The sequence below is a fragment of the Artibeus jamaicensis genome, unplaced genomic scaffold (assembly GCF_021234435.1).
Source record: "Artibeus jamaicensis isolate MK-2021 breed Jamaican fruit bat unplaced genomic scaffold, CSHL_Jam_final scaffold_3307, whole genome shotgun sequence".
Taxonomy (NCBI): Eukaryota; Metazoa; Chordata; class Mammalia; order Chiroptera; family Phyllostomidae; genus Artibeus; species Artibeus jamaicensis.
Window position 1 is genome coordinate 10,995,262 of NW_026522040.1, and position 21,430 is coordinate 11,016,691.

Sequence of the window (21,430 nt, forward strand, 5' to 3'; positions counted from 1 at the left end):
TTTGTTTAATTATAAGTAAAGAATAATAGAAAAATATCTGCAATATATTTTATATTTATATTTTTACATTTACCTGAGTGAGGTAAAAAAATACCTTGCTTAGGCCTAGAGGAGATGGTGGTGTCCAAATGCAACTGAAGTCATACAAAAAACTTTTCTATAAATATCACACCCTTGTTCTATAGTCATCTTTCTTTCTGGCATGCTTCCTCATCTTGTTCCTCTCTACTCTTGATCAGATTAATCTTCTTAAATATTTTCTCCTTTATTTTCACAATTTTTCTCTTAATTTTGGAATTAAAAGGAAAATATGGTGGGAAATGATGGAAAAACATGGAAAAGTATGAAAAAGAACTCAAACGTTGAATCCATACTTTGTGCCAGAGCCTGTGCTAAATGCTTTAAATTTATCATTTTATTTAAAATCCAAATGAAACTTAGGTGGTTATCAATATCATTTTGGAGTGGATGAAACTGACATTCATGGAACTTTAATCAATGGACCTATATTTGAGTGTAAAGTTTATACTTCTTAAAATACTGTAGTGTACAGTGATCCTTTAAAGAAATTTACAAGTAGAGTAAGGAGCTAGTGATTTTCAAAATATCACATCACATAAATTAAAGAATAAGAATTACAGTGGAAAAAATAGGAAAGAAAAATACCAGGGTAAACAAGTCAGAATTATGACAAGTCCTCCGTCTCCCCTTCTGTCTATGGATAGGCACACTGAGTCAGGAAGTCTGCAGCACAGAGTGTGAGTTTTATTCTAGTAGAGAGACATGTGGGTATCTCTATGTATATGAGAAAATAACTTCCTCAATGATGGGCTGTTTGGCCCTAAGCAGTCTGGATTTTCAGTGTCAGACATTTACAGGCATGTTCTGGGATTACCAGCCAGCTGATATCAAAAACCTTGGGCAGCTGTGGAATTTTAGTGCTCATGCTTGGAACACAGAATCCTGATTGGGGAGGAAATCTTCAATTCCATAATAACCCAACATTGAGTGCTGCCCCTTTGGGAAAAGGGGAGTCATCCAGTATCCAGCAAGACTTGCTGGGGCAATCGTGAGTGAGATCCTAGTATTGTTTTCACATAACCCTGGCCCCAACATGCTACCTAAAATATGGGCAATTACATATATTACATATATCCCCTCCATTCCAAATTTTAGACTCTGATGCTTTAAGAAGAATAACTTCTTTATTGCTTTTGAAAACTGATTTTTGGTCATTTATTAGCATAGTGCTAATGATAGAAAGCCATCAAAAAGTTATTATGGTGATCTGTAAAACATCTATTTTCTGTTAAGCGATTACATTGTTTTTTTAATGTTAGTGTTTGTGCCTCTTTCTCCCCTTTCCACCTAAGTAAAGAAAATGAGACTGAAAACCATGATGCATTTTTCCTGAAGCTTCTGGCTCCAAGAAGTATTGCCAGGATGAGCACTAGACTAGACCTCTCTAATTTTCCATGCCGGTGCTTAGCTTCCTGCCAGGAATGTGACTAGAGTGTTAAATTTACAAGCACTAACATAGTGAGAAATTTAAACAGAAATTCAAACCTATCTATGGCAGTTGTAATTTACAGTTTGTTGTTGGCAGTATGTGAATTTGGGAAATTAAGAGATTTGGCATGGTACTTTGCATGTTTCTGCCTCTTCTCAATATAATTCAACAGAATGCAACAAATATTCCTTAAGGACCTATAAACAAAACACTGTGCCAAGTACACTGGGAAATAGATGAGTAAGACCATTTGTACCATCCTGGCACTGGGTGAATCTGTCTCATTTTACTTCTTGAGCAGTATTGACTGAGAGAGTATTCGCCCAGGTGAGTGTGTGGAGTGTAAGCTGCTCAAAAAAGGGCCCTGAGTTATTGGTAGCAATCACATGCTTTTTCATGGTAGTGATAATTTTAACTAATGACAAATTAAACACAAAAGCTAATTAGCATGTCTGTGCTAGTTAAGAAATGTGAGCCTTTCATTTTCAAAGAATAGACTCTCAGTTTCCCATTAGGTCATGATTTCTGATATAGATGCCTCAAGTTAGTTGCCATTTCAATATCCGTGTTATAAAATCTCCTTCCAAAAAGACTCTCCCTTGGAGAAACAAGTACTTCCCTTTTCAGAGCTTTTCTGATGGTAAATCTACCATGACTTTCTGAATGAAGTACAAAAATCCTACCTCTCCCTGAAAATACTGGGAGAAAAGAAGTAACTGCCTTTTATCACAATAATAATTATGCTTTAGCTACTCCTAAACTTCAAATACATATTTTAGGGGTACTCTTTTAATCACAACTTCAATCTGACTTTGATTTCCAGTTACTTGCAAAACAGAAAATGTTAGAGCTAATCAGGGTCTTCAACATCTTAAAATTATGTAATTATTCATTTCCTTCTAACACAAGTTAAAGATTTTCAAAGAGAAAAGTGAATGTAGAAAGGGAAATGCTACAAATTCCAAGATACATGGGCCAAGAAATAGAGATCAATGCATGAGGACACAAATTCTAACTCCAGAGGGCAAAAACAGAGGGTCATCCTGCTCCCTCATTTGTTGGCTTGAAATAATGTTTAAAGCTTAATTTTCTTTGAGTATAACCAAAGAAAATAACTAATGTTTTCTATTATCCAGTGCCTTTAAATGCACTTTTTAACCATTAGTAAAATATAAAATTGAAAGCATAGTTTCTAATAAAAAAAAAAAAAAGAAATACAGACATCTAATGGGACAGGAAAAAATCTTGTTAATCTTTAGTGCTTAAAAAACCCCTAAGGGTCAGGTGGACAGCCTAATTACCTATCATTACAGGATGTGACATGGCTATCAAAGAGGACAGTGCAACCTGGGGCTGGCTATGCTGAGTCATCACTTCCTAAAGTGCAGAGAGGATGCTCTCTGCTTATGGACTGGGCTTCACTCAGAAAATATGTGAATTTGAGAACCAAGGGGAATTTGAGAACCTGAGCACTGGTAGTTAGAGATATACAAGGTGACACTGTCTTAGGCTTCCGTTCCCATGGTGCACCCCTGCCCCAAGTCATGTGGCACTAGGTCTTCTGAGACTGTTTGGTGATACACCATGACACTAACTTAACTTGTCATTTGCCTGTCCAAAGATGACAAGTTTTAGATCACTGTTAGTGAGTTGACTGTTTAATAAACACAAGAAGTTCCTTTAAGAGGCTTGAAAATCAATTTAGAAGAAGAAAACTTGAATATTTCCATTTATAGTGAAAACTAAGCTGATCTTTATTTTTTCGTTGGCAGCAAGAGTTTTTCTCAAACCAGATTCTTGACTCCTTTCAAATTCTGCTGAATGGAAGCTAAGAGCATTAGTTTTTTCTTAAATTTTTGTTTTAGTATAGGTTTAGATTTACAAAACAGTTGCAAAGTTAATTCCAAGAGACTCCCATATACCCCATTCCCAGTGTCACTATTATTTTTGTGGGAACATTACAAGAAACTTCATTTATTTAGTATGTAAGTTTCTCAGCATACATAAAATCAAATACTGTAATTATATTCAACAACCAGTAAGAAGTACAACCATGCAGATCCTTCCATAGCCTGGTTCTTTATAGACATGAGAATTGCTATACAATCCTGAGAAAACTTGCTACAAAGACTAAAATTGAAAACTGTTTTCAGAGATGTTTGTGTTACTTTAATATAGGCAGTATTTTATTATTTATGCTTATGTTTTTAGAAGACAATTTTACTTAAGGAAATGTTTAAGTTTTATTCTTTTTAAAGAGAGAAAGGGAGATTCTATATTCTGCCATTTGGTATGAAAATGAAAAATAGAGATTTAGTCTCAAGTAGCACAAAGGTTAGTTGCATTTTCAAGCAAGAAATTACAAACATAACATTTCAATCAAATTATTTAATGAGTTAATGGAAATCAGACTGAAAGATGGCAACTATACCTGGAAACTGAAATAACAACTACTGTTAGAAAATAGAAGGTCGTGACTGTTTTTCTTCTCTTAAGGAAGTTCATAATGATCTTCACTATTACTCTGTTGTGATAACATATAATAGAATAAAGCAATGGAAGTTAAGCTAGAAACTCTCTGACTTTTTCCAGTTATGCTACCTGAATTAAAACTAATAAACACTTTGGATGTCCTAAGTAAAGAATAGTAGCTGTAGAGTAAAATGACCATTTTGTGAAATAATCAATGCTGAAAAAGGGAAGTAATTTAGACTTCCCTAAGTTCTACATGAATTTAAGAGAGAACAGAGGATTTTCAAAAAATCAGAAAGTAAAAAATTTAAGAGGGAGAGAGACTAGGGAAAAAAAGCAATATGTTATGCATTCATTGAGAAAAGGAAAAAAATGAAAGGCAGAGAGCCCAGTTTTAGCTACCATTTTCTACAAAGCTCAAATATCCTAAGCAGAAATATTTGGGTTTTTAAAAATTTTCTCCCTTATCTGTATTTAGGCATAATTGACACATAAAACTGTAAGATACTTAAAGTATGCAATGTTATGATTTGATATATGTATACATTGTGGAAGAATTCCCCTCATTGAGTTAATTAACACATTTATAACCTCAGATATCTACTTTTTCTTTTTTTCACTATCTCTTTTCCTCCTTCCCTCCCTCCCCTCCTTCCTTCCTTCCTCCCTCCCTCCCTCCCTTCCTTCCTTCCTTCCTTCCTTCCTTCCTTCCTTCCTTCCTTCCTTCCTTCCTTCCTTCCTTCCTTCCTTCCTTCCTTCCTTCCCCTGTGAGAACACTTAAGTAAAACACTGTTGTCAACTCTAGTCAAAAAGTTGTACATTAATCATAACTTATTTGTTTTATAGTTGAATTTTTTTCACTTTTATCAACCTCTTTCTATTTCCTTCAACCCCCATCCTCTCTGGCAACCACTTTTCTACCCCGATTTTATGAGTTCAACTTTTTGTTTTTAATTAATTCCACATATAAGTGAAAACCATGAGATATTTGTTTTTCTCTTTCAGCATTAATTCTCTTAGTATAATGCCCTCTCAATTCAGCCATATTATCAAAAATGACAGAATTTTCTTTTTTTAAGATTGACTAATATTCCATTGTATAAATACACCACATTTTCTTGATCCATCCTACATTTAAAAACACTTAACTTGTTTTCATATCTTGGCTATTCTGAATAATGCTGTAATGAACATAGAGTGAAGATACCGCATATCTCTCTTGTTTCATTTGATATGATGGTGTGCAAAAAAAAAAAACAGAATTCAGAAATCAATGACATAGAAAATTTTTTAAAATACAAAAAATCAATGAAATTATGAGCTGTTCTATAAAAAGATAAACAAGAATGATGGACTTTTAACTAGACTCATTAAATAAAAAAGAGAGAGAAAGCACCTAAATAAATGAAACAGAAATGAAAAAGTCAAAGTAACTATTGATATCATAGAAATACAAGGTGTTATAAGAAATTACTATGAACAACTATATGGCAAGAAATTGGTCCCCCTGGGAAAATGGACAAATGTTTAGAAACGTACAATCTCTCAAAGCTGAATCAGGAAGAAGCAGGAAACCTGAATAGACTGATGACAATGAATGTAATAGTAGCAGTAATAAAAAAATAAAAAATAAATAAACTCCTGGCATACAAAAACCCTGGACAAGGTGGCTTCACAGGCAAATTTTACCAATCTTTCAAAGACCTATCACCAATCTTTCTAAAACTATTCCAAAAAAATCAAGAGGAGAGAAGATGGTAACTATACCTGGAAAGTGAAAATAAGAAGCTCTTTCTATAAAACCAGTATTATTCTAATTCTAAAACAAAGTAAAAATTCAACAAAGAAAGAAAAATTTTAAGTCAATATCCCCAATTAACATAGATGCTATAATCCTCTACAAAATATTAGCAAACAGGATACAGCAATACATCCAAAAGATTACACACAATGATCAAGTGGGATTTTTCCTGGGAATGCAAGGTTGGTACAATATTCATAAGTCTATAAATGTGATTCACCACATAAACAAAATAAAGGATAAAAAGCACGTGATCATATCAATAGATGAAGAAAAAACATTTCATGAAGTCCAGCAGCCATTCATAACAAAAACTCTTAGCAGAGTGGGAATAGAGAGATATACCTCAATATAATAAAGGCCATATATGGAAAACCTTCAGCTAACATCACTCTCAATGGGCAAAAACTAAAAGCATTCCCCCTAAGATAAGGAACAAGACAGGGATGCCCATTTTTACCACTCTTATTCAACATAGTTCTGGAAGTCCTAGCCACAGTAATCAGACAAGAAGAAGAAATAAAAGGCATCCAAATTGGAAAGGAGTAAGTAAAACTTATTATTCTCATATGACATTATATTGTACATTAAAAAAAAAAACCTAAAGACTTTACTGAAATACTACTAGACCTAATAAATGAATTCAGTAAAGTAGCGGGATAAAAAATCAATACCCATAAATCTATGGCACTTTCATACAACACTAATGAGCTTTCAGAAAGAGAAATTAAGAAAACAATTTCATTTACTATTGCAACAAAAATTAGGGTACCTAGAATAATTTAACCAAAGAGGTAAAAAACCTGTACTCTGAAAAATATAGGCTACTAAATAAAGAAATTAAGGAAGGTACAAATAAGTAGAAGCATATACTGTGTTCATGGACTGGAAGAATTGACATAATTAAAATGGCTGTTCTACACAAAGAAATTTATATATTCAATATAATTTTTATTAAAATATCAATGGCATACTTTACAGAACTAGAAAAGATACTCCAAAAATTTACATGGAACCATAATAGATCCCAAAGAGCCTCTTCAGCAACCTTACAGAAGATGAACAAAGCTAGAGACATCAATTCCTAATATCAAACTAAGTTATAAGGCCACTGTAATAAAAACAGCCTTCTACTGGCAGAAGAACAGATATGTATATATCAATGGAACAGAATAGAGAGCATAGGAATAAATCCACACCTATATGAGATATTTGACAAAAGAGATGAGAGCATACAATGGAACAAAGACAGTCTCTTCAATAAATAGTGTTGAGAAAACTAGACTGGTATGTGTAAAAAAAGGGGGGAACTAGACCACCAACTTACACCATACAGAAAAATAAATTCAATGGATAAAAGACTTAAATATAAGTAGTGAAACCATAAAAATCCTAGAATAAAATAAGGAATAAAATCTCAGATATTCAATGTAGAAATATTTTTGCCACTATATCTCCTAAGGCACTGGAAACAAAGCAGAAAATAAACAAATTGCACTATATCATATTAAAAAGATTCTGTAAAGCTACGGAAATCATCAGCAAGAATAATAGGGAACCCACTCTATAGGAAAGCATTTTTGACAATGATACATCTGACAAGGTTTACTCTCCAAAATATACAAAGAATAAATACAACTCAATTCCAGGAAGACAAACAACCAGACTAAGAAATAGGCAAAAGACCTGAATAGGCACCTCTCCAAAGCAGCATATGGAGTCCCTGTAGATGTATGAATAAATGCTCAATATCATTAATCATCACAGAAATGAAAATTAAAACCTCAATGAGATATCACCTTATACCTGTAAGAATGGCTACCATCAGTAAATCAAAAAACAAGTATAAGTGAAGATGTAGATAAAAGGGAACCATAATGCACTCTTGGGAATGTGGTCTTGTGCAGCCACTGTGGGAAACACGATGGGGTATCCTTAAATAATAAAAATGGAACTATTTTTTGACCCAATGATTCCACTTCTGGGAATATACCCCAAGGATCTCAAAATACCAGTCCAATAAAACCTATACAGTACTATGTTTATAACAGTGTTATTTACAATCACCAAGATTTGGAAATAGTCTAAGTGCACACCAGGAAAAAAATCTGTGGTATTTTGCAATGAAATACTATATAGCAGTGAAAAAGAAGTAACACATTTTGCAACAGCATAAATGGACCTGGAGAAAATTATGCTAAGTGAGTTAAGCCAGTCAGTGTGGGAAAAAGAACCCCACAAAATCTCACTTATATTGTAATCTAATGAACACAATAAACCAACAAACAAAATAGTAACAGGAGCTGAGACACCTAAAATTGACAGCTGCGGGAAAGGACGTAGGGATACAGGAAGAAAGATGGGAAAGGGATTAACCAAAGAAATTTATGCACAACCCATGGATGGGAAGAACAATATGGGGATTGGCTTGGGGTGCGGAGATGATGGGGTTGGGTGGAAGTGAGGAAAGGAAGAAAAAGTAGAAACAAGTGTAACAGCATAAACAATAAAAATAAAAGTAAAAATAACAATATATTTACTTTAAAAGTGTATAGTTATTCTTACATATTTAAAATTTAGTCACCTTCAAAGTACTATACATTTGATGTAATACATCTATTGAGATGTTTCTTCCACTGCTCCAAATAATATTTGAACTTGTTGATTTTGATGTCCTTTAGCACTTCTGCCATTTTTTGTTTCACATCTTTCACATCAGCCAAGTGTTTCCCTGTGAGGACTTTTGTCACCTGGGGAAACATAAAAAAGTTACTCCAGATGAATAGGGAAGGTGAGTATGGAGGGCAGGGCATGGGGGTCATGCTGTTTTGGGTCAAAAACTGCTGAACACTCAGTGCACCATGGGCAGGTGTGCTCGTAAATCACCCATCAGGGAATAGGCAAACATACTGAAAGAGTCTTCAAAAATTCACGGAAGCCAACACAGCCTCTCACAGCAACAGGAGCTGGTGCACTGACACAGATGGGTTCCTAGAACACTCACCTAGCAGGGAAAGCCTATACTACAAGAGGCCTACCCTCCAAAAGATAATCTCAGGTTGTGTTGAGCCCCTCTTCATAAATACCCAGAAACAGGATTGCTGGATCATATAGTAGTTCTAGTTTTAATTTCTTGAGGAACTCCCATACCATTTTCCATACTTATTAAACTAGATTATAATCCCACCAAGATATTTTTAGAGAGGGGAAAGGAGGGAGAAAGAGAGGGAGATAAACATCAATGTGTGGTTGCCTCTCGCATGCCCCTGACCTGGGACCTGCCAGGTGCCCTGACATGTGCCCTGACTGGGCACAGACATGTGCCCTGACTGGGAATCGAACCAGTGACTCCTTGGTTCGCAGGCCAGAACTCAATCCACTGAGCCACACCAGCCAGGGCTGCCTTTTGTCTTTTTGATAATAGACATCCTTACAAGTGTGTGGCGGTATCTCATTGTAGTTTTGATTTGCATTTGCCTCCTGACTGGTAATGTTGAGCACTTTTTTTATGTATCTGTTGGCCCTCTGAATGTCTTTTGGGAGAAAATGTGTATTTAGGTCCTTTGCCCATTTTTAATTGGATTATTTGGTGCTTTTGCTACTGATTTGTACAAGTTCCTTGTAAATTCTGGGTATTAACCCCTTATTGAATATGTGCTTTGCAAGTATTTTATTTCATTCCATAATTTGCCGTTTCATTTTATGGATTGTCTCTTTTGCTGTGTAGAGCTCTTTTAGTTCAATGTAGTTTCACTAGTTTATTTTTTCTTTTGTTGTCTTTACTTTTAGTGTCAGATCCAAAAAAATCATTGCCATGACCAACATAGAAGAGGGTACCCCTTATATTTTCTTCAAGGAATTTTATGGTTTCAAGTCTTACATTCAAGTTCTAATTCATTTTATTTGAGTTCTGTGTACAGTGTATGATGGTGTCTAGTTTTAAATTTTTACATGTGGCTATTCAGTTTTCCAGCAACATTTATTCTGTTATTAATACCTTAGATCAGTATGATACATTTGTCAAAATTAATGAACCATATTGATTCATTGTTGTTAACAAAAGTCCATTCTGAGCCCTGGCTGGCGTAGCTCAGTGGATTGAGTGCGGGCCTGCGAACCAGAGTATCGCGGTTTGATTCCCAGTCAAGGCACATGCCTGGGTTGCAGGCCAGTTCCCAGCAGGGGATGCATGAGAGGCAACCACACATTGATGTTTCTCTCCCACTCTTTCTCCTTCCCTTCCCCTCTCTCGAAAAATAAATAAAGAAAATATTTTTTAAAAAAAGTCCATTCTGTATTCAAGTTCCCTTAATTTTTAAAAATATCCCTCAATTTTTACCAAAATGTCTTTTTTCCTAGCTCAAGATTCCATCCAGGGAACCACATTACAATTAGTTACCATGCCTCTTTAGGCTTCTCTTCATTGTGATAGATTCTCAGACTTTATGCTTTTTAATGACTCTGACCTTTTGAGGGATAATTGTCAGCCAATTGAAAGAACCCTGAAATAGCCAAAGCTGGAATAATTTGCACAAAAAATAAGGTAACATTAGGTAATACCCCACAATATAAAATAAGTATCCATGAGTCCATAGTGATATAAATGAATGATTGATTGGTTGAATGAATGAGTGAATATGAGAAAAATGGATAAATCCTCCATGCAGAAGAATCCCAACTAATTTATGTAGATATCCCATCCTCAAGGAGGAGGAGCATAGCTCCCCACATTTTAAGTATTGGTTGTACATGATGACTTTCTCCTAAAAAGTACCATATGGGGTGGGGAGTAACTTCACAGTGGAAAGCCTGACAAGCACAATCTCAGCCAGGTAACCAAGGTTAACATCAATGGTAATACATTATGTTGATAATTTTGTGCATTTGATATGATATGATTAATATGACACTTTATTTCTGTGACCTTCCTCCAGAAACTTATGTCTCTGTCTAATCAAGAGAAAAACATCAGACAAATCCCAGTTGAGAGACATTCTTCCATAGCCCTTTTTCAGTTGCTATGACAACAAAAAGAGGAAAAAGTGTTAGAATATCCAACAAGATAAAGGGATTACTTGTAATGATCGCTTATATCTTTCAGTTCTATTTTTTCTTAGAAACTCAGATAAAAGTAACTCTAAAACCCAAGGAGGCAATCCTTTTCTGTCATCTTTCTTCATTTTGGTCATTGAAGTGTGAAGTATGCATGCCACATCACCAGAGATGATGTTGCCCCCCACTCCCTGCAATACACATATCTGGTGGTAACAGAAATGGTCAGTGGCATATCCTAGCCGCTGGTGTAAGTAATCATGTTGTATAGCTTAGAATAAAGTGGCAGGACACCTGACTAGCAGGTGCAATCCACATTCCCAAAGAGAATTTACCATTATAGCAATGATCATTTTCTATCTAAGCCTAGCTCAGCTCAACAGCTGAGCATATGATACAAAATTACCTTAGTAACGTGGCTGTATTTGAGTGTGGAAATAACCTGGAAAAACTTTGAAAGTCATTTTTTCTCAGTATTTGATCAATACAATTTGATTACAAAGCATGTACTCTCCAAAGCCTGAATTTTTCCTTATTCTATTTTAATTCGGTTCATTGTTTGAAATAAATACTGTATTCTTCTTCCTAGATTGTTTTCATGTCTGCAGAAGCCTACTTTATATGATAAATTTGAAATATTTCTTATGAAAAGAGTGTGAGACCAGTCATTATTCTTGTTATAGAGCTCATTCATCAATATGGCCCCACCCACACATTTCAAGGGCTGCTGCTAAAAAGATACTTTGAATTCATAAGTCAAGTATAATGCTGGTGGAATTTTATTATCTAAATATAGTAAACCACAAACTGAATTTTAAAAGCACACTAAAATCATTTTTCAAAATCACATTTTCATATTCTAATTTGTACCCATATATATTTAAAATTTGTAAATATATTTTGCTTTACATATTAAATACCTTTAAATAGCACTACTTCTTTAAGTGGATTCAACATTAATTACTTAGGGATATTAATGGTGTAATTTTCTAAGCATTTTTCATGTGATTCTTAGCATATTTTTTCTTTTATTAAATTTTATTTTTAAATTATAGTTCACTGTTCATATTATTTTATATTGGTTTCAGTTGTACAGGATAGTGGTTAGACAATCACATACTTTGCAAAATATTCCTCCCAATAGTTCCAGCACCCACATGGCACTATATATGGTTACTACAATATTATTGACTCTATTCTCTATGCTGTACTTTACGCCCCTGTAACTATTTTATAACTACCAATCTGTACTTAACACCTTCATTATTTTTTTATTTTTATTTTTTTAATTTTATTTACTTATTTTTCAAGTACAGTTCTCTGTCTATTTCTCCCATCCCAGCCCAACTCGCCCTGTGCTCCCCACCTCCCTACCATTTCCACCCCCCTTAGTGTCCTTGGGTCCTTCATACTTGTTCCTCCAAATCCCTCCCCTTTTTTCCCCTTAAATTCCCTCCCCTCTTCCCTCTGGTCACTGTTCCCCTATTCTCTATTTCAGTGTCTTTTGTTTTTATTCTGCTTGCTTGTTTGTTTTGTTGTTTAGCTTCCTGTTAAAGGTAAGATCATATGGTATTTGCCTTTCAACACCTGGCCTATTTCACTCAGCATAATGCTTTCCAGTTCCATCCATGTTGTTGCAAAGAGTAGTAGCTCATTCTTTCTCTCTGCTGCATAGAATTCTATTGTGTATATGTACCACAATTTTTTGATCCATTCATTTACTGATGGGCACCTAGGTTGCTTCCAGCTCTTGGCTATTGTAAATCGTGCTGCTATGAACATTGTGGTGCATAGGTTCTTTGAAATTGATGGGGTTTTTAATTTTTTTTATTGATTATGCCATTACAGCTGTTCTATTTCCCCCCTTCATTCCCCTCCACCCTACCCCCCGTCCCCACCATTACCTCCCTTTAGTTTATGACCATGTGTCTCAAGTTCTTTAGATTCTATATTTTCCATAGTATTCTTGCCCCCCATCTATTTTCTATCTACCACCTATGCTACTTATTTTCTGTACCTTCTCCCCTCTTCTCCTCCTCCCACTCCCCTGTTGCTAACCCTCCTTGAGATCATCATTTCTATGTTTCCACTCCTGATCTAGCTGTTCTTTTAGTTTGCTTTTGTTTTAGGTGTGGTTGCTAATAACTGTGAGTTTGCTGTCCTTTCACTGTTCATGTTTTTTTAACTTCTTTTTCTTAGATAAGTCCCTTTAACATTTCATACAAGGGCTTGGTGATGATGAACTACTTGAACTTGATCTTATCTGAGAAGCACTTTATCTGTCCTTCCATTCTAAATGAAAGTTTTGCTGGATAGAGTAATCTTGGTTGTAGGTCTTTGGAATTCATGATTTGGAATACCTCTTTCCAGCCCCTTCTTGATGTTTTAGGATTCTTAGGATATAATCCTAGCTGTGCAATTGCTGGGTCAAAAGGCAGGTCGATTTTTATTTTTCTGAGAAAATTCCATACTGTTTTCCATAGTGGTTGTAACAGTCTGCAATCCCACCAACAGTGAACTAGTGCCCCTTTTTCCCACAACCTCTCCAACATTTGTTGTTTGTTGCTTTGTTTATGATAGCTATCCTGACCGGTGTAAAGTGGTATCTCATTGTGGTTTTAATTTGCATCTCTCTGATGGCCAGTGATATTGAGCATCTTTTCATGTGTCTCTGGATCCTCTGTATGTCCTCCTTGGAGAAGTGTCTGTTCAAGTCCTTTGACCATTTTTTAATTGAGTTATTTGTCTTCTTAGAGTGGAGTTGTGTAAGTTCTTTGTATATTTTGGAGATTAAACCTTTGTCTGTAGTATCGTTGGCAAATATATTTTCCCATACAGTAGGTTGTCTTGCTAATTTAATACTGTTTTCTTTAGCTGTGCAGAAGCTGTTTATTTTTATGAGATCCCATTTGTTTATTCTTTTCTTTATATTCCTTGCTCTAGGGGACATATCAGTAAAAATGTTGCTGGGTGAAATATCTGAGATTTTCCTGCCCATGTTCTCCTCTAGGACTTTAATTGTGTCATGGCTTATATTTAAGTCTTGTATCCACCTTGAATTTATTTTGGTGTATGGTGTAAGTTGGTGCTCGAGTTTCAGTTTTTTGCATGTAGCTGTCCAGTTCTCTCAACACCATTTGTTTAAGAGGCTATTATTAGTCCATTTTATGTTGCTGCCCCCTTTGTTTAATATTAATTGACTGTAGAGGGTTGGGTTTATTTCTGGGCTCTCTGCTCTGTTCCATTGGTCTATGTGCCTGTTTTTATGCCAGTATCAGGCTGTTTTGATTACAGTGGCCTTGTAATACAATTAGATAACAGGTATTGTGATCCCTCCTACTTTGTTCTTCTTTCTCAAGAGTGCAGCTGCTATTTGGGGTCGTTTATGGTTCCATATAAATTTTTGAAGTGTTTGTTCTATGTCTATTCAGTATAGTATTGGAAATTTTAGCCACAGCAATCAGAAAAGAAAAGGAAATAAAAGGCATCCAAATCAGAAAGGAGGAAACAAAATTGTCACTGTTTGCAGATGACATGATAGTGTACATGGAAAATCCTATAGACTCTGTCCCAAAATGGCTTGACCTAATAAATTAATATGGCAAAACAGCAGGTTACAAAGTATATATCCAGAAATCAAAGGCATTTTTGTATACCAACAATGAAACAGCAGAAGCAGAAATCAAGAAAAAAATCCCATTCGATATAGCAAAAACAAAAATAAAATATCTGAGAATAAACCTAACCAAGGAGGTAAAAGACCTGTATGCAGAAAACTACACAACACTGAAGAAAGAAATCAAGGAAGACACAAATAAATGGAAACATATATGGTGTTCATGGATTGGAAGAATTAACATCATCAAAATGTCCATACTACCCAAAGAAATTTACAGATTCAATGCAATACCTATTAAATTACCAATGGCATATTCCACAGACATTAACCCCTTCATTATTTTTACCCATTCCCAAACACCCCTCCCCTGTGGCAACCATCAGCCTGTTCTCTATGAGTCTGTTTCAATTTTGTTTGTTCACTTAATTTGTTCTTTAGATTCCACATGTAAGTGGAATCAGATGGTATTTTTTCTTTCTCTGGCCTACTTTTTTCTTGAAGTATTTGGATGTCATGTACTTCAAAAATTCAAAAGTAGAATTAATTTATTTAGAAATTATTGGGAATTTTACACTGCCATCTAATGATGTAATTGGAGGTTTGGAAGAAGTTGGGTAATTTGCTTAAAACATATGAAAAAAAGGAGAGAGAAGATGGCAGTTAGGTAAGAGGGAGCAGATTCCACTTTCCCAAACACATAGGAGAGAAATCTGGCTGATCTATGGAGGTACAGAGCAGATCGCCAACAGTACCAAATCATATATGAAAATAGGAGATCAAAAATTGTAGCAGACATTGAAAAACCAGATGGCAAGGAGAGTGCTTCAGTACAGTATGGGCCCAAAGATCAGTGCAGGGACTAGGAAGGCCGCAGCCCCAGGCCTGGGGCCTGCTGGGCTGGCCACAGGGGTCTTGGGAGAGAGCTGGGTCAGGGGTCCCTCTCCAGTCATGCAGGGTTTGAGCAGCACTGGGAGAGACCTGGTTGCTTGAAGTCACAGAGAGGAGAGTAAGGACTGAGTGGCAGACACACAGGGGCTGTGAGCACCCACGCATAGCCCTGGGAAGAGTGTGTGTCAGAGCTGGTGTAACTGGAGGTGGCCTGGTGGGGTGCGCACACCTGCAACCCCTGAAGAGAGAGCTTTGTGGAACACCCGGGGACCACACCTGAGGACTGGAGAGAGTGCAGGTGCCTCTGGAGACACGGAGACTCGGAGATGACACCGGTAAACTCGGAGTGATCACTTGTGCTGCCGGAAACATGCCTTGAGCCTCCAGAGACCCAGAAACTGCACCAGTAAATCTGGAGAGATCCAGGGCGCCTTCAGAAAAACAGAGACCACATTGGTAAACTCAGAATGAGTGCACCTCAAGAGGCCCACCCACATCTGTAAATCCGCTCCTCAGCCTGCCGAAGCCTGCAAGAACAGAAAAACCCATTTGGCCACTTTGAAACCAACAAGAGTCTTTTTTTTTCTCGTTTGGTTTTTTTTGTATTTTTGTTTGTTTGATTTTTTAAGTAATTTTTAATTTTTTAATGTTTATTATTTTTATCTTTGAATTCCTTTTGCTTCTCTTTCCTTCTTTCTTATTTTATTCCTTCTTTCCAATTTTATCTCTTCAACCTTCCTTACTCTGCTTTTTTTTTAAATACCCACAAATGAGACAAAAAAACCCAGAACAGTGAAAAGACCAGAGTTGGACCCAAAGAAGGGGCATCCCAACAGCTGAGACAGAGAGACAAATTTCACTTTGCTACTACAGAGAACCTGCAAGTTACTGCATATTTATATTACTATTTTTACATTATTCTTACATCTTTTATTCATCTTCTTTCTGTTTAGCTTTCTTTGATTTGCTGGTTATATTGTATCATTTGACAGGTTTCCCCTGTCCTCTCATTCATACTGTATTGCTAACTTATTGTCTTTCACTTCGCCTGTGTTCCATTAGCACACTAATGAAGGTCCGATACTCCCTATTCTTGGTATCCAGATCTCATAGATTCTGTCATATGATTGTTGCTCTAATATTATTGTAAATAATAGCTGTTCCATACTATTGTTAATACCACACAACACCCCTTCCAGATCTCAGCCTACTTCATGGTTTCCTGAACTATATTACTGTAGTGGTTAACTCTATTCTCTCACATACTACACTTATTTACCATCCTTTATTCTCACCTTATCTCAGAATCTGACCTCCCACAACCTCACTGCTTTCTAGATCCAACTCACAGTCCTTCCCTCCCCAACAAGAGTCTTATCTTCTTTCTATCCTTTCTAAAAAGTAACTAATTGGGTGGAATATAATGGTTAACACTATACATAGCCAAAGGATTTTCTATCTCTTCCTTATTGGCTGCTACTGTAAATATCATAGAATACTCTCTTGCTTTCTTAAACCATTTTTCCTTACCCCTCCAACTGACAACAGAAAAGAGTAGGTAGAAGTTGTGAACACCCAGATAGCCAAAGGAGATTGCACCACTGAATTTCACAGGTATTCTACCACAGAAGTTCCCACCATAAACCCAGGGATTCAGAACAAATCAATTTAAGAAGCTAAGGCTAAAAAGAAGAGTCTCACAAACAATGGGAAGACAAAGACACAATCCCCAAGTGAAAGGAAAGAAGGAGACCTCAGAATGAATGTTAAATAAAATAGAGGCAACTCAACTATCAGATATTGAGTTGAAAGCAATGGTTATCAGGAAGCTCCATGAGCTCACAGCGAATTACCAGAAACTACAGGGAAACTACAGTGAACTCGCCACAAAATATATGAACATGAAAAAGAAAATAGAAACTATCAACAAGGGCCAAGAGTAAATGAAGAATACAATTTTTGAACTGAAGAGCACAGGAGAGGGAATCAAAAATAGGATAGATGAAGCAGAAGATCAGATCAGTGAGCTGGAAGACAAAATAGAAAAAAACACCCAGAAAAAAAATAGCAAGAAAAGGAAAAGAGGCTCAGAAAGAATGAAGAGGGATTAAGAGAAATACAAGATTATATGAAACATAATAATATACAAATAATAGAGATACCAGAAGGAAAAGAAAAAGAGAAAGGGATACAAAACCTATTTGAAAAAATAATGATGGAAAACTTCCCTAATTTGATGAGAGAAAAAATCACACAAATCTAGGAAACACAGAGAGTCCCAATCAAGAGGAACACTAAGAGGCCCACTTCAAGACACATCATCATTAAAATGGCAAAATTCCAAGACAAAGACAGAATCTTAAAGGCAACAAGGAAGAAAAATGAAATAACATACAAGAAAGCCCCGATAAGGTTAGCAACTGACTTCTCAATGGAAACACACCAAGCCAGAAGACAATTCAAGAAATATTCCAAGTAATGAGAACCAGAGGGCTACAACCAAGGATACTTTACCCAGCAAGGCTCTCAAACAGGATAGAAGGCCAAATAAGGAGCTTTCCAAACAAAAAAAAGTCTAAAAGAATAAACCTCCACCAAACCAGCTCTGACATACTAAAAAGATTGCTTTAAGAAAAAGAAAAAGAGAGAGAGAGAGAGAGAGAAGAACTCAAGTACAAAAATGACAATGAATAAGTACTTATCAATAATAACCTTAAACATAAATATATTAAAATCTCCAATTAAAAGACAGAACAGCTGAATGGATAAGAATGCATGACCCACACATATTCTGCCTACAGGAGACCCACCTCAGGACAAAACATCTACATAGACTGAAAGTGAAGGGATAAAAACAAATTTTCCAGGCCTGGCTGGTGTAGCTCAGTGGATTGAGTGTGGGCCTGCGAACCACACAATCACAGTTCAATTCAGTCAGGGCACATGCCTGGGTTGCAGGCTGGTTCCCAATAGGGGACCCACGAGAGGCAACCATACATTGATATTTCTCTCCTTCTCTCCTTCCCTTACCCCTCTAGAGATAAATAAATAAAAATCTTAAAAAAAAAAACAAATTTTCCAAGTAAATGGACAGGGAAAAAAGTTGCATTAGCAATACTCATATCAAACAAAATAGACTTCAAAAAAATGGCCATAAAGGGAGACCCAGAAGGTCACTTCATAATACTCAAGGGAAGAATCCACTAAGACATAAACATTGTAAATATGTATGCACCCAACATAGGAGCTCCGAAATACATAAAGAAAGTCTTAGAGGAGTTCAAGAAAGATATTGACAGTAACACAATTATAGAAGGAGACTTTAACACCCCACTGTCAAAAATAGACAGATCTACCAAACAAAATATCAACAAAGATATTGTGGCATAAACAGCACCCTAGATGAAATGGAGTTAACTGATATATATAGAACCCTTCATTCCAAAGAAGCTAAATACACATTCTTTTCAAATGCACATGGAACATTTTCAAAGATAGACCACATGATAGGACACAAAACAACCTCAACAAAATTCAAGAAAATTGAAATCATACCAAGCATTTTCTCTGACCACAAGGGACTGAAACTAGAAATCAACCCCAAACACTCAAAATGATGCAGATTAAATACCTTGCTATTAAACAATGAATTGGTCAAGAATGAAATTAAAGAAGGAACCAAAAACTTTCTGGAAACAAATGAAAATGAACTGACAACTCAAAATTTATGGGACACAGTGAAGGCAGTCCTGAGATGGAAGTTCATAGTGATAGAGGCCTACCTAAAACAGATAGAAACATTTCAAACAAACAACCTAACCCTATGCCTACAAGAACTTGAGAAACAACAAAGACAGCTCAGAGCTAGTAGAAAAAAGGAAATAACCAAGATCAGAGCAGACTTAAATGACATAGAGATGAAAAGCAAAAGTCTAAGGATCAATGAATCCAGGAGCTGGTTCTTCAAAAAGATAAACAAAATAGACAAGACTTTAAGTAGGATCATCAAGAAAACAAGAGAGAGGACACAGATAAACACAATCAGAAATGAAAGAGGAGATATTACAACTGATACCTCAGAAATACAAAGGATTGTAAGAAATTACTATAAAGAACTGTATGCCAAGAAATTTGAAAACCTAGGTGAAATGGACAAATTTCTAGAAAAAATATAGTCTTCTAAAACTCAATGAAGAAGAAGCGGAAAGCCTGAACAGACCAATAACAGCAGAAGAAATTGAAGCAGTAATAAAAAAAAAAACCCTGGCACACAAAAGCCCTGTACCAGATGGTTTCACAGGAGAATTCTACAAAACATTTAAGGAAAAGCTAACCCCTATCCTTTCCAGACTGGTCCAAAAAATCCAAAATGATGGAAGACTCCCATATTCTTTTTATGAAGCAAATATCATCCTAATCTCAAAACCAGATTAAGAAACAATAAAGAAAGAAAACTTCAGACCAATATCACTGATGAACGTAAATGCTAAAATCCTCAAGAAAATATTGGCAAACTGCATCCAACACTACATTAAAAAGATCATACATCATGACCAAGTGGGATTCATCCATGGGATGGAAGGATGGTTCAATAGTCACAAATCAGTAAATGTAATACATCACATAAACAAAAGCAAAGGCAACAATCACATGATCATATCAATAGATGCAGAAAAAACTTTTGATAAGGTACAACACCCATTTATGATAAAAACACTCAACAAAGTGGGAATAGAGGGAGCATTCCTCAACATAATAAAGGCCATATATGAGAGACCTATGGCCAACATCATATTCAATGGGCAAAAACTAAAAGCTTTTTTATTAAGATCAGGAACAAGACAAGGTTGTCCACTTTCACCACTTCTCTTCAATATAGTATTGGAAGTTTTAGCCACAGCAATCAGACAATAAAAGGAAATAAAAGGCATCCAAATCATAAAGGAGGAAACAAAACTGTCACTGTTTGCAGATGACATGATAGTGTACATGGAAAATCCTATAGACTCTACCCCAAAATGGCTCGACCTAATAAATTAATTTGGCAAAACAGCAGGTTACAAAGTCTATATCCAGAAATCAAAGGCATTTTTGTATACCAACAATGAAACAGCAGAAGCAGAAATCAAGAAAAAAGTCCTATTTTATATAGAAGAAAGAAAAATAAAATACCTAGGAATAAACCTAACCAAGGATGTAAAAGACCTATATGCAGAAAACTACACAACACTGAAGAAAGAAATCAAGGAAGACACAACAAATGGAAACATACTGTGTTCATGGATTGGGAGAATTAACATCATCAAAATGTCCATACTACCCAAAGCAATTTACAGATTCAATGCAATACCTATTAAAGTGCCAATGACATATTTCACAGACATAGAACAAATGCTTCAAATGTTTATATGGAACCATAAATGACCCTGAATATCAGCTGAAGTTCTGAGAAAGAAGAGAAAAGTAGGAGGGATCACAGTACCTGATACCAAACTGTATTTCAAGGCCACTATAATCAAAACAGCCTGGTACTGGCATAAAAACAGGCACATAGACCAATGGAAGAGAACAGAAGCCCAGAAATCAACCCAACCCTCTACAGTCATTTAATATTAAACAAAGGGGGCAGCAACATAAAATGGAGTAATAATAGCCTCTTAAACAAATGGTGTTGAGAGAACTGGACAGCTACATGCAAAAAACTGAAACTCGAGCACCAACTTACACCATACACCAAAATAAATTCAAGGTGGATAAAAGACTTAAATATAAGCCATGACACAATTAAAGTCCTAGAGGAGAACATAGGCAGGAAAATTTCAGATATTTCACCCAGCAACATTTTTACTGATATGTCCTCTAGAGCAAGGGACATAAAGGAAAGAATAAACTAATGGGATCTGAACAAAATAAAAAGCTTCTGCACAACTAAAGAAAACAGTATTAAAATAAAAAGAGAATCAACTGTATGGGAAAATGTATTTGCCAATGATACTTTAAACAAGGGTTTAATCTCCAAAATATACAAAGAACTTACATGACCCCCTCTAAGAAGACAATCAGCCAAATTAAAAAGTGGATGAAGGAA